At 39.0% G+C, this 14,026-nt stretch overlaps 1 non-coding gene across 1 annotated transcript; it reads right to left on the bottom strand.

Annotated features, from left to right (window-relative positions):
• Positions 1-11,376: 11,376 nt before the first annotated feature.
• Positions 11,377-11,450, bottom strand: TRNAI-AAU (transfer RNA isoleucine (anticodon AAU)). Its single transcript has one exon. It is a non-coding gene; the product is annotated as a tRNA-Ile (tRNA).
• Between the last annotated feature and the right edge of the window lie 2,576 nt (positions 11,451-14,026).

Here is a 14,026-nt window from a genome sequence, read left to right as displayed (position 1 = left end):
TTGTAATAGATATGTATGATATTGGGGGCAAGTGGGGCGGCGGATTGGGGGAGGGGGTTGACACTTCGAGGGGTAAAAAGTATAAATATTGCACTGTGTTGTACTGCTGAAACTAATTCTTAAAAATGTGTATTTCATAATAAAAAATAATTTTAAAAAAAGAAAACCTCTACTAAGTGCAAATATCTCTCATGGAAATCTTGTTTACATCCATGAACTATGAACACTTTAATCATCACCTCTCACCCTGGCATAATAAAGAGGAAAGAGGGACAAGTCAGCTGGTACTGAAGGTACCTAGGAGCAATCTTGAGTAACAGGGATAGTTGCAACACTAGTCTCCAGGTGTGGGACCAAATGGCCCTTTGTCCTGGAAATATGGCAACTACCAAATTAAAAGCTGCTGCTATCGCTCAGTTCCCAGATGTTGCAATGACCCATGATTTCTAACTATCTGAGTAGTATTGAAATACCTATTATTATAGTTTGTCCTAAGGTAAAAATGTATTGGTAGGTAAAATTCACCCAATAATTTGCTACAATATGTGACTTTGTTTCTTTAAAGGATGCTGTTGACTTAGCAATATCTTTAAATATCTCTACCTTATCCGCTCTGTATTGCCACAGAATTGCAGCATAACAAACTGCCCTGAAACTCAGTGGCATAAAACAATAATTTCTTCTTGCTCACACACCTGCTTTTTGGCTGAGGGCTGGCTGATCTGGGTTGATCTCAGATGGACTTGGTGCCACACTGCAGATTCGGTCCAGGTGAGCTTCACATGTCCTTCATCTCCTTCTTATGGTGCAGAAGCACAAGAGGGTGGGTGGAAACACAGATGCCTCTGAAGGATTTGGCTCGAAACTTGCACACTGTCGCTTCCCCTCACACTTCATGGGTCCAGGCAAACATAGCCAACCCCAGAAAAAATGCTTTGCATCTAGTGGGAATAACTGAAAAGACACATGGAAAAAGGAATGGGTGACAAATTGAAAAACTTACCACATCCATGGAGAGTCTTACTAGAATTTTTTGTTCCTGAGGCAAGGGACTGTGTCTGATATATTCTCCACTGTGACTCCTACTGTATAAAAAGGCCCTCACCCCCCAAAAAAACTTAGTGGGTTAAAGCAACAATTATTTAGTAGCTTATGATCATATGGCTTAAAGATTAGGGCTGGGCTCAGTGAGCTGTTTTTCTGCTGGTTTCCTCTAGACCAGGGGTCAGCAAACTTTTGAGATGGAAGAGCCGCCTGGGGTTGGCAAACTGTGGCTCGCGAGCTACATGCGGCTCTTTGGCTACATACACGTGGCTCTGAAGTAAAATTGAAAATGAAAATTAAACTATCATTGTTTCATTTATATAATTTTTAAAGGATATTATTCACATAATGGTGATTATGTAAAAATGCATTTATGGCTCTCGAGTAATTTTTAAATTGTTGTGAGGGACAGGATTGGCTCTTCCAGGGGTCAGCAAACTTTTGAGACAGAACATACTCAAAGAGCCGCATGTAGCTCGCGAGCCACAGTTTGCCGACCCCTGCTCTAGGCTCACTCACACAGTTATGGCCAGCCGGCCAGTTTGCTAGGGGCCAGTTGGTTTAGGATGGCCTCAGTCACATTCCTAGCTGTCAGTTGGTGTTGGACTGTTAGCTGGAGTGGCAAGGGTGACAGGGCCACATATCTCCACAGCCTAGTGTGGGCTTATTCAGATGCTGGATATGCAGGGTTTCTAGGACCAGCGAGAGAGCAAGCCCTAATGCACAGATGTTTTTTTTTCGTTTTTTTTTATTGGGGAATTGGGGGGATGGGGGTGAAAAGGGTAACTATTGCACAGATGTTTTTCAAACTCCTGTTTGTGTCACACTTTTCATGATCCGATTGGCCTAATATATCACAGACACTCAGAAATGTCCCTTGAATACTAATGATTTGATTTGTCTGTTATATTTTTTGTTATGTTATGGACATTCAAAATCTTCCAAACTACAATTGACATGTGACTAATATATTTATTTCTACCAGAGTAAAGTGTCCAGTGATGTACTTTCCACATTAAGGGGATGTTAAGGCATGCTTTTCAAATTTTCAGATGCCATGATGTTTGAAACTAATAAATTGGATGGTATAATTAAAATCTAAAATATTGAGTAGGAATAAACATATAATATTTTTAAAGGATAACTAATATGTCTTACATTTAGGTACCAAAAATTTATTTTTAAAGTTTAGAATGAAAGGCCTCATTTGACCTCAAGTCATTTGAAAACAATGCCAGGTTTTAGATAATACCAAGCTCAGTTGGAGCTCACAATATAGTATGTCCAGTAAAAAACATAAAAATGCAATAGTTATACTTCTTACCCCTCGCAAAGTGACAGCCCTCATCCCCCAATCCACCAGAAAAGTATAACTGTTGCATTGTTTTGTACACCTGAAACAAATTTTAAAAAAGTAAATACAAGGGACAAAAATCATAAAAATGCAATTTTTAGCCTACATCTATAGGTATATAATATAATCATCATGGAGCATAATAGTTCTGGTAAGGACATAACACAAACCTTCCATGAAATTCTAGATGCTCCATCTAAAGAACTTCCATATGTTTATTGGTCATCTATATTTCTTTGGAGAAATGTCTATTCAGGTCCCCTGCCCATTTTTTAATCAGGTTTTTTTTTATGTGTGTTAAGTTGTATGAGTTCCTTATGTATTTTGGTTATTAACCCCTTATTGGATGTATCATTGGCAAATATCCTCTCCCATTCAGTAAGTTGTCTTTTCATTTTGTTGATGGTTTCCTTTGCTATGCAAAACCTTTTTAGCTTGGTGTAGTTCCATTTGTTTATTTTTGCTTTTATTTCCCTTGCCTGAGGAGACATATCCCAAAAAATATTGCTAAGAGTGATGTCAAAGAGTCTGCTACCTATGTTTTTTTCTAGGAATTTTATGGTTTCAGGTCTTACATTTAAATGTTTAATCCATTTTGAGTTTATTCTTGTATATGGAGTAAGAAAGTGGTCTAGTTTCATTTTTTGCATGTATCTGTCCAATTTTCCCAACACCATTTACTGAATAGAATGTCTTTACCCCATTGTATATACTTGCATCCTTTGTCAAAGATTAACTGACCATATGAAAAGATTCTCAACATCACTAATCATCAGGGAAATGCAAATTAAAACCACAATGAGATATCACATCACATCTGTCAGAATGGCTATTATCAATAAATCAACAAACATCAAGTGTTGGCAAGGATGTGGATTGTTGTTAGGAGTGTAAATTGGTTTACCTACTGTCGAAACAGTATGGAGATTCCTCAAAAAATTAAAAATAGAACTATCATATGACCCAGCAAATCCACTTCTGGATATGTATTCAGAGAAATCTAAAACACTAATTTGAAAAGATATGTGCACCCCTATGTTCATTGCAGCACTATTTACAATAGCCAAGATATGGAAGCACCATAGGAGTCCATTGATAGATGAATGAATAAAGATGTGGGATATATATATATATATATATATATATATATACACACACACAATGGAATATTACTCAGCCATAAAAAAAGAATGAAATCTTGCCATTTGCCACAACATAAATGGACATAGAGGGTATTATAAGAGAAATAAGTCGGATAGAGAAAGACAAATACTATATGATTTCACTTATATGTGGAATCTAAAAAATATAATAAATGAACAAACAAAACAGAAACAAACTCATAGATACAGAGAGCAAATTGATAGTCACTAGATGGGAGGGGGTGGAGGGATGGGTGAGAAAGGTGAAGGGATTAAGAAATAGAAACTGGTAGTAACAAAATAGTCATGGGGATGTAAAGTACAGCATAGGGATATAGTCAATAATGTAATAACTATGTGTGGTGCTAGGTGGGTCCTAGACTTATCGGGGGGATCACTTCAAAAGTTATATAAATGTCTACTGTGCTGTACGCCTGCAGCTAATATAATATTTAATGTCAACTGTAATTAAAAATAAAAACAAAAAAACAGTCACAGGATATAAAGTACAGCTTCAGGAATATAGTCACTAATATCATGGTAACTATGTATGGTGTCATATGGATACTAGACTTATAGGGGTGCTCACTTTGCAAGTTATATTGTTGCGGGGAACCCAGACAAAGAGACAGGACACCAAGGCGTGGGAAGCAACTTTTACTAATGCCGGCACTGGCTCAGCAGATTCACATCCAGAGGCTGAGCCCCAACCCAAGCGGGACTCAGGGCTATATACCCTGAGGTTTCCGGGTTAGCAGCTAAGGTTCCTTATTAGGACATGCAGCCTTGTGCCAGCTCCTGACTGGCTCCCAGGTGAGGTAGGAATTTGGAAATGTTAAACGCAGAAGTCGTGCTGACTATACAGTCCAGGAATGTCTTTGTCTGAAGCTCGCACAAAATCCTTAGTGACCACATGGTCTGGGAAGGCCTTTGTCTAGGGACCACTGCCACAACATAAATGTCAAATCACTATGTTGTACACCTGAAACTAATATAATATTGTATGTCAAGTGTAATTGAAAAAATTTTTAATTTAAAATAAAAAAATAAAGAACTTTCACGAATTGGAATGTGTCTCAAGGAACGCAGCCAAGATAGTGAATGATGTGGAAATCATTTTACATGAAGAAAAGCTGAGGGAAGTATAGATATTTGTCCTAAAATGAAGAAATTTGGAGGAACATGATACTGACTTTCAAAATCTGAAGAGGTATGTCATGTGGAAGAAAGAACAATCAACCTGTGATGTTCCAGCAGCTTCCTAGAACCAGTAGCTAGAAAGTTACAGGGAGGCAGATTTTTGCTCAATGCTAAGCCTACCAATTAGACACAATTAGACACAAATGAAATGGACCACCTACTAAAGAGTAAGCTCCCCTCACTGAAAATCAAGCAGACACTGTTTGGCCATCTCTCAGAGATGCTGCAGAAATAATTTTTAAAATTTGGAATGAGGTGATCTAATGCCATGTAAGTTCCCTACCAAATTCGAGCTCGCATCTGCTGCTTTGTATGTGTGGGGGAAGGGCCAAGTTTGGGAGGGAAGACTGTTGAAAAATATTAGAAGAGACTCACTGTTTTCACTCTTATGCGAATTAGTTAGAATAATAATGTTGCAGAGCACCAGACTGAATAGAAAACTAGTCAAGGTTATTTTCTCATTGAAACTGAATTACTGACAACTATTGCCAAAATGAGAGTTACAAATTCATTTAAAATAAAGGAAACAAAACTAGAAATGTCCTATTTTAATTATTTTCTGTACAAATTCTATTGTTTAGCACACTCATGAGTTTGCCCTATCATTCTAGTAAAAGGTATGTTTTTTTCTTTTTCTTCTCTCATTGTAGTGATTTTATGCCTTTATTACTGATAGAAGCAAACATTTCTTTTTAAATCATAAAACAATTATGATTATCCTTCCACTAATTAATTCTATCTCTGTGGCTATGGTTTGTAAAATACTGCTTTTCTGTATCTTGAAGTAGAAACAAAACTGTTTTGAAACTGTTCCCTGTGATGTTAAACACAAAGAATAAAAATAAATAATTTCTGTTCCCTGTCAAGATTTATCTCTTTGAAATTTTTCTTAAGCACAAAGCATTATTAATGAAGCACTTAACATTAAACTCCCAACAGCCTGGTATAAAAATGACAACAATCCGCCAGATAAAGAGACACATGGGAACTAGTTTTCAGTAAGAGCAGAGGAGAGATTTATGTACTTTTAATGGAATTTTATAGATTCTGGTTTCCCTATTGTGTCAGAAATATGAAGAAAGGGAAACTGAATAATCTTTTTAATTGATCCCAAAAAATTTAAAAAACAATTGAGTAGGTCTGGGGATGAGTAAGAGTTACAGTGAGTGGATGAAAGCCAATTTTCTTATTCAATTTGCAAGCTGAACCCCAGAAATCCAAAGGAAGTTCAACAATAAAAACCAGAGACACCATCTTGCTCCCTATTGGTCCAACTGCAAGAAGTAAGGGGACCAGGGCGGCTGGTTAGCTCAGTTGGTTGGCATGCGGTGCTCATAACACCAAGGTTGCCGGTTCGATCCCCACATGGGCCACTGAGGTGCACCCTCCACAACTAGATTGAAACAGCTACTTGACTTGGAGCTGGTGGGTCCTGGAAAAACACAGTTTCCCAATAAAATTTCTTTTTAAAAGGAAGCTTTAAAAAAAAGAAGTAAGGGGACCATGACAGGAAAGAGGGCTGTGAGTGAACTCAGATTTAGGAACCCACTGAATAATCTTTGTTAGCAGAAGGGAGGGAGGGATCTAGCAAGGCTATTCCTAATGGGAACTGAGTTTCAGCCAAAACCTGCTAAAGGAGCAAGGGAGGCTGCATTTTGAAATACTAATCAAGGCTTTTCAGTTCAAAAGAATGTGCATGAGAAGCTACAAGGGATGTCTTTGTGAACAAGAAGCAACAGAATAAAGAATAAGGGTCCTTTGGTATATAGGATGTTAGAAGCACATCAAAGTTTTCAAAGATCACATTTTATCTTTAACTTTATGCCTGTTTTAAAGGTCTTTATCTGTATAGATGATACAACTGATTCACCTGTCAATAAGACATATATTTGGAGTCTTTACATTTTTGAAAATGGACTGCATTAGCCCAACCAAATCTCAAATCTTATCCCTCTCGTGGCCAAGAACAGGTATGTATGAGATGACTGGCTGTGGTCTAAACTAGTATTTGGTTTCCAAGAAACCTAATTTCTCCATTTAAGAGACTGTTTGACCCCAACAGAAATCATAAAGTTAATACAAGTCCTACACATGTAGAGCTCATAGAAATATCACCCATTTCAATAGATATGGGCCTTTTATGAAAGAGTTTCTTTCCACAAAAGTAAATATGCTTATTGCTAAAGAATCAGATATAACTTTATGTAACTGCTAGATTTTTAGTTTCAAGAATTAACATCTTAATTGCACTGGGCATCTTCCATTTGTGCAGAGTACCCACTCTTCCCCTTTTTCCAACCTGTTGTGGCTCAGAAGGCTGCCCCAGACGAAGAGCAACACTGGACTTTGCTTCCCTCTAGTTTCTGGTTCAGTTTGGCCACTAGGGATGTACTGGTGGGAGATAGGAGGGAGGGGAATGAGGTGAGAGAATTTAGTCCCCCAGCTCCCTCTCTGCTCGGTCACCTAATCTTGGCTGCTTTCCTCCATCAAAGACTAGAGGTTTCATCACCCTTCTCCCCTCTTCACATTGCCTTCTCTCACTCCAAGTCCCAATAACAATTCCCTCCACTCAGAGCTTAAGACTTAAGGATGGTAACAGCATTCAGTAGTTACTAGCCCTGGGGTACTCCACATGCTCTGTGGTTTTCCTATATTGTGACTACTCATTTGTAAATGTATTTATTTATTTATTTATTTGTTTGTTTTTTAAAGATTTTATTGGGGAATTGGGGGAGGGCACAGCGTTGGGGAGTCGGGGAAGGGGAACAGACAAGTTGCTGTCCTTTTGTTCTTCAGTCTAGTTGTGGAGGATGCCGCTTCACTGGCCCATGTTGGTATTATCATTGTGCTCTTCCCGGGTGAGGCAGATCGGTCGCCAGCCACTGGACGGCTGCTCACAGCAGCTCATGAAAGCTCATGCCCACTGCTGGCCAGCCCCACTGCAGCCAATGCTGTCGCCGGCGACTCATGGCAGCCCAGCTCAAGGTCAAGCTGTTGTTCACCATCTTAGCTGTAGAGGGTACAGCATCACTGGCCCTCATGTGGGATCTGAACTGGCAACCCTGCTGCTCAGAGCTCATGCTCCCAAACCAACTCTTAACCAATGAGCCTCTCGGCCAGCCCCTGTAAATGTATTTATTAAACTAGCCTCAAATAACCCAGGTCAACAGTGCCATCTTGATACTAAATGATTTAAATATACCTAGCAAATTTACTAATATATGAGGAAGAGAGACCATCTATAGGAAGGTGAAACTTTTGTACTTGGGTTTTCTTATTAGGTCACTACTATAAAAACAATAGCTAATGTTTACTGAGAGTTCACTTTATGCCAGAAACCACTCTGAAGAGTATTCATGTGTTAACTCATATAACCTTACAATTAAACCTGAGAAGATGATATGACCACTATCCGTATAAGCACAGGAAAGTTAAAGGACTTGCTCATTTGATATTGTGATTTATAATAAGAAATATATATTTGGTCTTTGTCTCAGTTTCCAGCACAGAAAACCTTTGGAATGTCCTAAAACCCTGGGAATTTCCTAAATGATAAGAGTGATAAAAGTGTGTTCATATTCATAAGAAACCCCTTCAATCACACCTGAGTTTATGTTATTGAGGTGACTTTTGTAAAACAGCTATGGATGGGGGCTGGTTCCCAGGGAAACCAACCAGTGGTTGGAGGACTAGAACTTTCAGTCCCATCCCCCAACCTCCGGGGAGGGGAGAAGGGCTGGAGGTTGAATAAATGGCCAATGACCAATGATTTAATTAATCATACCTATGTAATGAAGCCTCCATAAAAACCCGAAGAACAGGGGTTGGAGAACTTCCTAATTGGTGAACACATGGAGACTCGAGGAGAGTAGTGTGCTTGGAGAGCATAGAAGCTCCATGTCCCTTCCCCACACCTTGCCCTGTGCATCTCTTCCATCTGGCTGTTCCTGAGTCATATCCTTTTGTAATAAACCAGTAATCTGGTAAGTAAAATGTTTCTCTGAGTTCTATGAGCTGTTCTAGCAAATTAATCAAAACCAAGGAGGGGGTCTTTGGAACCTCCAATCTTTAGCCAGTGGGCTGGAAGTACAGGTGACAACCTGAACTTTCGATTGGCATCTGAATTTGGGGACAGGGAGTCAGTCTTGTAGGACTGAGCCCTTAACCTGTAGGATCTGATGCTATCTCCAGGTAGATAGTGTGAGAATTGAGTTGAATTATAGGACACCCAGCTAGTGTCAGAGAATTGCTTGGTGTGGGGGGAAAAAACCAAAATGTTGGAATTGGTACCAGGATTGTACTGAATATCACACAACTAATAAATGGCAGAGTTGGTTGGGAACCAAAGAAATCTGACTCCTGAGCCCATGCTGTTAACACAAAACAATACTGCCTTTATATACAAGAATGCTAAAAGAGTAATTCATGGGAAATTTTATGTGATTCAAATGGGAAATTACATTAATTGAAACTTCCAGAATATATAAAGTTGCTAAGTACTAAAATTAAACAAATTGGCTTTAATTTTAGCAGAAAAAAATTTAGAAGGTATAATGTTGTACAGAGGAAAGCCCTATGAGAAATAGTACTTTAGAAAATGTAGATTGGAAAAGAAATTAATTTATGGAGCACCTCTTCTCCTACTAAAAAGTTTACATACAAACATATATACTTATGTACATATTTTATTTATATAATCTGTATAACAATCTCCTATGGCAGCTGCTGCTGTTCTTATTTTATAGATGAGGAAACTCAGATTGAAGTCATACCACCATAGGTCATTGACCTCCTTGGTGGAAATGTGTCACCCATCTCAATCTCAGGGGTTGGCAACTTTACCCCCAATACAGGACAAACTGGAAATTAGGGATATATCACAAGATCTGTAGGAAGCCCAAAATTCAGAAGCCATCATAAAACACAGCCTTGTACTATAGAGAATAAGATCATGATGATGACAAAGATAACAAAGACAAAAAACCAGCCACCTTTTACCATATTTCCAGTTTCTTCTGTAGAATCTAGCTATGCTATCAGTTACTCTGAAATGGCTCTTCTGTGTAAGGCAGAAATCAAGTCAGTCTCCTTCATTTTCATAACAAAATGTTAACTTTGCTAACACAGCTGGTATCTTCATTCAGCAACTTTACACACTCCTTACAAAGTCCAATTTTAAACCAACAACTATTTGTTCTTGCCTTAAGTACAGTTTAGACAACTGATAATTGAAAAAAATCAGACTAAGGAACAATAGTGATGTGTTACTTGTTTTTTCTGTCAACAGATGAATGCCCACTCAGTTTTCTTAGTGGTACAGAACCTGGATCTCTCTGGCATCGGACTAGTGTGGAAGAGGAATAAAATGTCTTCCTATCTTTGGGTTGTTCTCTGGGTTGTTCTGTCTAATGAACCAAAGCATGGGTAAGGAATTATTTTTTCTTTATCCAGTTTCATAAGCCATAGTGTTGTGAGAAGCGTGGGGAACTATTTTGAAGGGGATTAATGGCAATGTGTCTTTTACTGTAATAATTTTTTTATTTAAACATTTACAATATTGTTTGATCAGACCTCATAGTTATTAAGGGCTATGAGCTTCAGAATCAGACATTCTATCATTCTGATTATGAATTAGAATCCCTAAACTTCCCAAAAATCAGGGCCCAGAGGAATGAAAAGGCAAAGAACAGAGGGCTTCTAGGGTAGTGTAACTACTCTGTGTGTTATGATGGTAGATACTGTCACTATACATTTGTCCAAATTCCTATAATATACAACACCAAGACTGAATCTTAATGTAAACTATGGACTTTTGGTGATAATGATATATGTGTCAATGTAGGTTCATCAACTATGCCAAATGTACCACTCTCATGCAAGTTATTGATAATGGCTGTGCATATGTGAGAGCAAAGGGTATATGGGAAATCTCTGGTGTTCAATACTGCTGTGGGTCTAAAACTACTCTAAAAAATAAAGTCTACCCAAAAAAGGCCCACATAACCCTTTGAATCCATTGTATCTTTAGCCCAAACACCACTCTCATCTTTAGTTGGACTTTCAATAAAATACAGTTTGAGGCTTCTTTCTATCAACACAGAACAGGTCCAGCTTAACTCTTTAAAATTTAAAGTATCTCCTAATAGCTTGAAATATCTCAAGATATAAGTAGAGTATGACAAGGAAGTGAATAGCTGGTGAATGTTCTTTCAGACGATGTAAAAATACAAATTATTGAGACAACCCCTTAAATTACCACATCCACCATAAAATCTTTAGGAGTGGAGATAAGTGAGAATTGGGAGAGCTTTTCAAAACTGGGCTTCATTGGGTCACTGTATTAGCTCAGGCTGCCATCATACAATACCACAGACTGTGTACCTTAAACAACAGACATTTATTTCTCTCACAGTTCTGGAGTCAAGTCCAAGATCAAGGTGTTGGCAAGGTAGCCTTCATTCTGAGATCCCTTCTCTAGGCTTGTAGGCTGCAGCCATCTTGCCGTGTGCTCACATGACCTTTTTTAAAAAATTTGTTACTTTAGCTTTATAACGAATCAGACTGTGCTGCAGTAAGGAAGGCCTACATGGTTTTTTGTTTTTGTTTTTGTTTTTTTAAGGAGGGTGCAGCTCAGAGTGGCCCATGCAGGAATCAAACCAGCAACCTTGGTGTTATTAGCACCATGCTCTAACCAACTGAGCTAACCAGTCACCCCTCCCTACATGGTTTTTACCTGAGAGAATTCTGTTGTCTGCTGGGGAGGGGATGGAGGCAAACATTTCTCTTGTCTCTTTCTGCAGGGCCATGGGTTACAGAGCAGAGATGGACTACCTTTTGGCCAGGGCCATTGCACTGGCAACTAGAATGGCAAAACACTTCAGGTAATAGGTGTTGCTGCCCCCTTATCTCTGACCCAGCAACTGCTAGCCGCCTGGCCACTCTTCAAGGGGCAGTGACCCTTCCCAGGGAGGAATGGGAAAACCAGCATATCCTTTCAAGAACCAAGCCCAGAGAGAGGTCCAGGAAGACGGATTAAGTAAATGTGGTGCCTGCTGCCTCCCAAAATCACACCAAAATTACATATAAATTATAGAACAATCAACCTCAAGAATCATCTGAAGACTAGCTGAACAGAACCCCTATAACTAAAGATCTAAAGAAGAGGACACATTAAGACTGAAAAAAAAAAAAAAAGAACCAAGTCTGTCATCTCTACCTAGAAGGCATGGGCAGAGCCATTGGCCTTTGGGATCAAGGGAGGATTTAGCCAACCCCCACCCCACCCAGGCTGCTCAGTGGGGCTCCCAACAGGGACAGGGCTCAGGCAACATGACCTCTTTTTTGAGGGCTTTCAGAGAGAGAGTGTACAATCTCTCTAGTATATCCTTTTTTTTAAGATTTTATTGGGGAATTGGGGGAGTGGAACAGCGTTGGGGAATCGGGGAATGAGAACAGACAAGTTGCTGTCCTTTTGTTCTTCAGTCTAGTTGTGGAGGACGTCGCTTGACTGGCCCATGTTGGTATTGTGATCATCGCGCTCTTCCTGGTTGAGGCAGATTGGTCACCGGCCATTGGACGGCCGCTCACGGCAGCTGATGCTGGCTGCCAGCCACTCACGGTAGCTTATGGCAGCCCACTGCAGCTTCACTGAAGCCTACGCCGTCACCAGTGACTCACAGCAGCCCAGCTCCAGGTCAAGCTGTTGTTCACCATCTTAGCGGTAGAGTGTGCAGCGTCACTGTCCGAACTGGTGGCCCTGCTGCTCAGAGCTCGTGCTCCCAAGCCAACTCTTAACCAACTGAGCCACTTGGCCAGTCCTAGTATATCTTTTTATAACGGCATTAATTCCATCATGAGAGCCCTGCCCTCATGACTTCATCTAAACCTAATTACCTCTCAAAGGCCCCAGCTCAAAGTACCATCGCACTGGAGGTAAAGGTTTCAGCACATAGATTTTGGAGGGAAACAATTCATTTCACGGCACAATTTTTCAAAGTTTGGTCTCTTGGCCCTACACATAGAAGATAAAGAAGGAAACTTTGTTTAAAAGGCACTTATTCTATTTTGGAACTGGGTTAAGGACTTCAGTGTATTATTTCATTTAATAGAGCAAACCACATTGGGAGGCTCAGAAAGATGAAATCATTTCCTCCAAGTCACAAAACTGGTAAACTTCGCAGATTTAAATCCTGTCCCATTTGACCCTAGTGCTATAGTCTTTGACCCTAGTGCTATAGTCTTTCCACGGGGCCTTTCTTAAATTTTAATATTTACTGGTTAGCTTATTTAAGAGTGATTAGGCTAAAAGAAACAGGCTCACACCTCCAAGGTCACATGACACCAATTTGAATCAGGAAGTCAATGTTTTTATTTCATAGAGGGAGCTACAGTTGGTCAGAGCGTATATTTGTGTTTGCTCTTTAATCCATGAATGAGTTCAAGAAATTGATGTTTTTTAAATTGCTTAGTTAACATGAAGTCAGAAAAAAGGGATTTGGATGGTCTGCAAAGGTATTCCAATACTGGCTGTTGCTTAGCATTCCTATTCTTTTGGCCATGTGATTTTTTATGTCCCTTCACATCGATATCATTTAGCTTAGGAGGTAAGGACTATGTCAGTCTAAATTATTGCATTACGGCAAAGTACAGTAGCAAAAAGAAAGAAGAAAAAGAAGGTCAAAAACTGTTTGCCCATTACCTGGTGACATCACTCAGCACACCTTCAAATGCTTTGCTGCTGAGCTGATAGAATCTACCAAAGTCAAATCTCCTTCAGTCATAAATGGCCTGTTCTTAATTGAGCAGTATTTAATTCTGCTGCCATTGTAAACATGTAATATGTGAATGCAGGAAGATAAGCCAATTTCCTTAAGTGTACATTCTATTTACACACTTGATTTGATGACATTAGTTTGCAGGTGTCTATACTTCAATTAATTGCATATTGGCAAAATGCATAATTTAAACTCAGTACAAAACTGAAGTATTCAAATGATAGTCTCTTCAATATAATTATTTCACATAAGTTGGAGTGCTGACAAAATGTTGTCCTTTATTTTCTTAAAATAATAGCTTCAAGTATGTTCAAGATTAGATAACACAGAAAATGTCAACAAGATATGACAAATATGAAAATAATGAGATTCAAACGTTATATTTTTATCCAATTTTTCCTCCATAGGTTCACAAACTATTTTTCCTCATGAAATCAAGTTAAGGAACCCAATGTACCACATAGTTTTTTCATCCTGATTTGAAGAACAAGGAAAAGTACCTTTTTTGCTGA

The sequence above is a fragment of the Hipposideros armiger genome, unplaced genomic scaffold, assembly GCF_001890085.2.
Source record: "Hipposideros armiger isolate ML-2016 unplaced genomic scaffold, ASM189008v1 scaffold_821, whole genome shotgun sequence".
Taxonomy (NCBI): Eukaryota; Metazoa; Chordata; class Mammalia; order Chiroptera; family Hipposideridae; genus Hipposideros; species Hipposideros armiger.
Note: the sequence above shows the minus strand (reverse complement) of the source record. Positions and strands in the feature narration are given on the sequence as shown.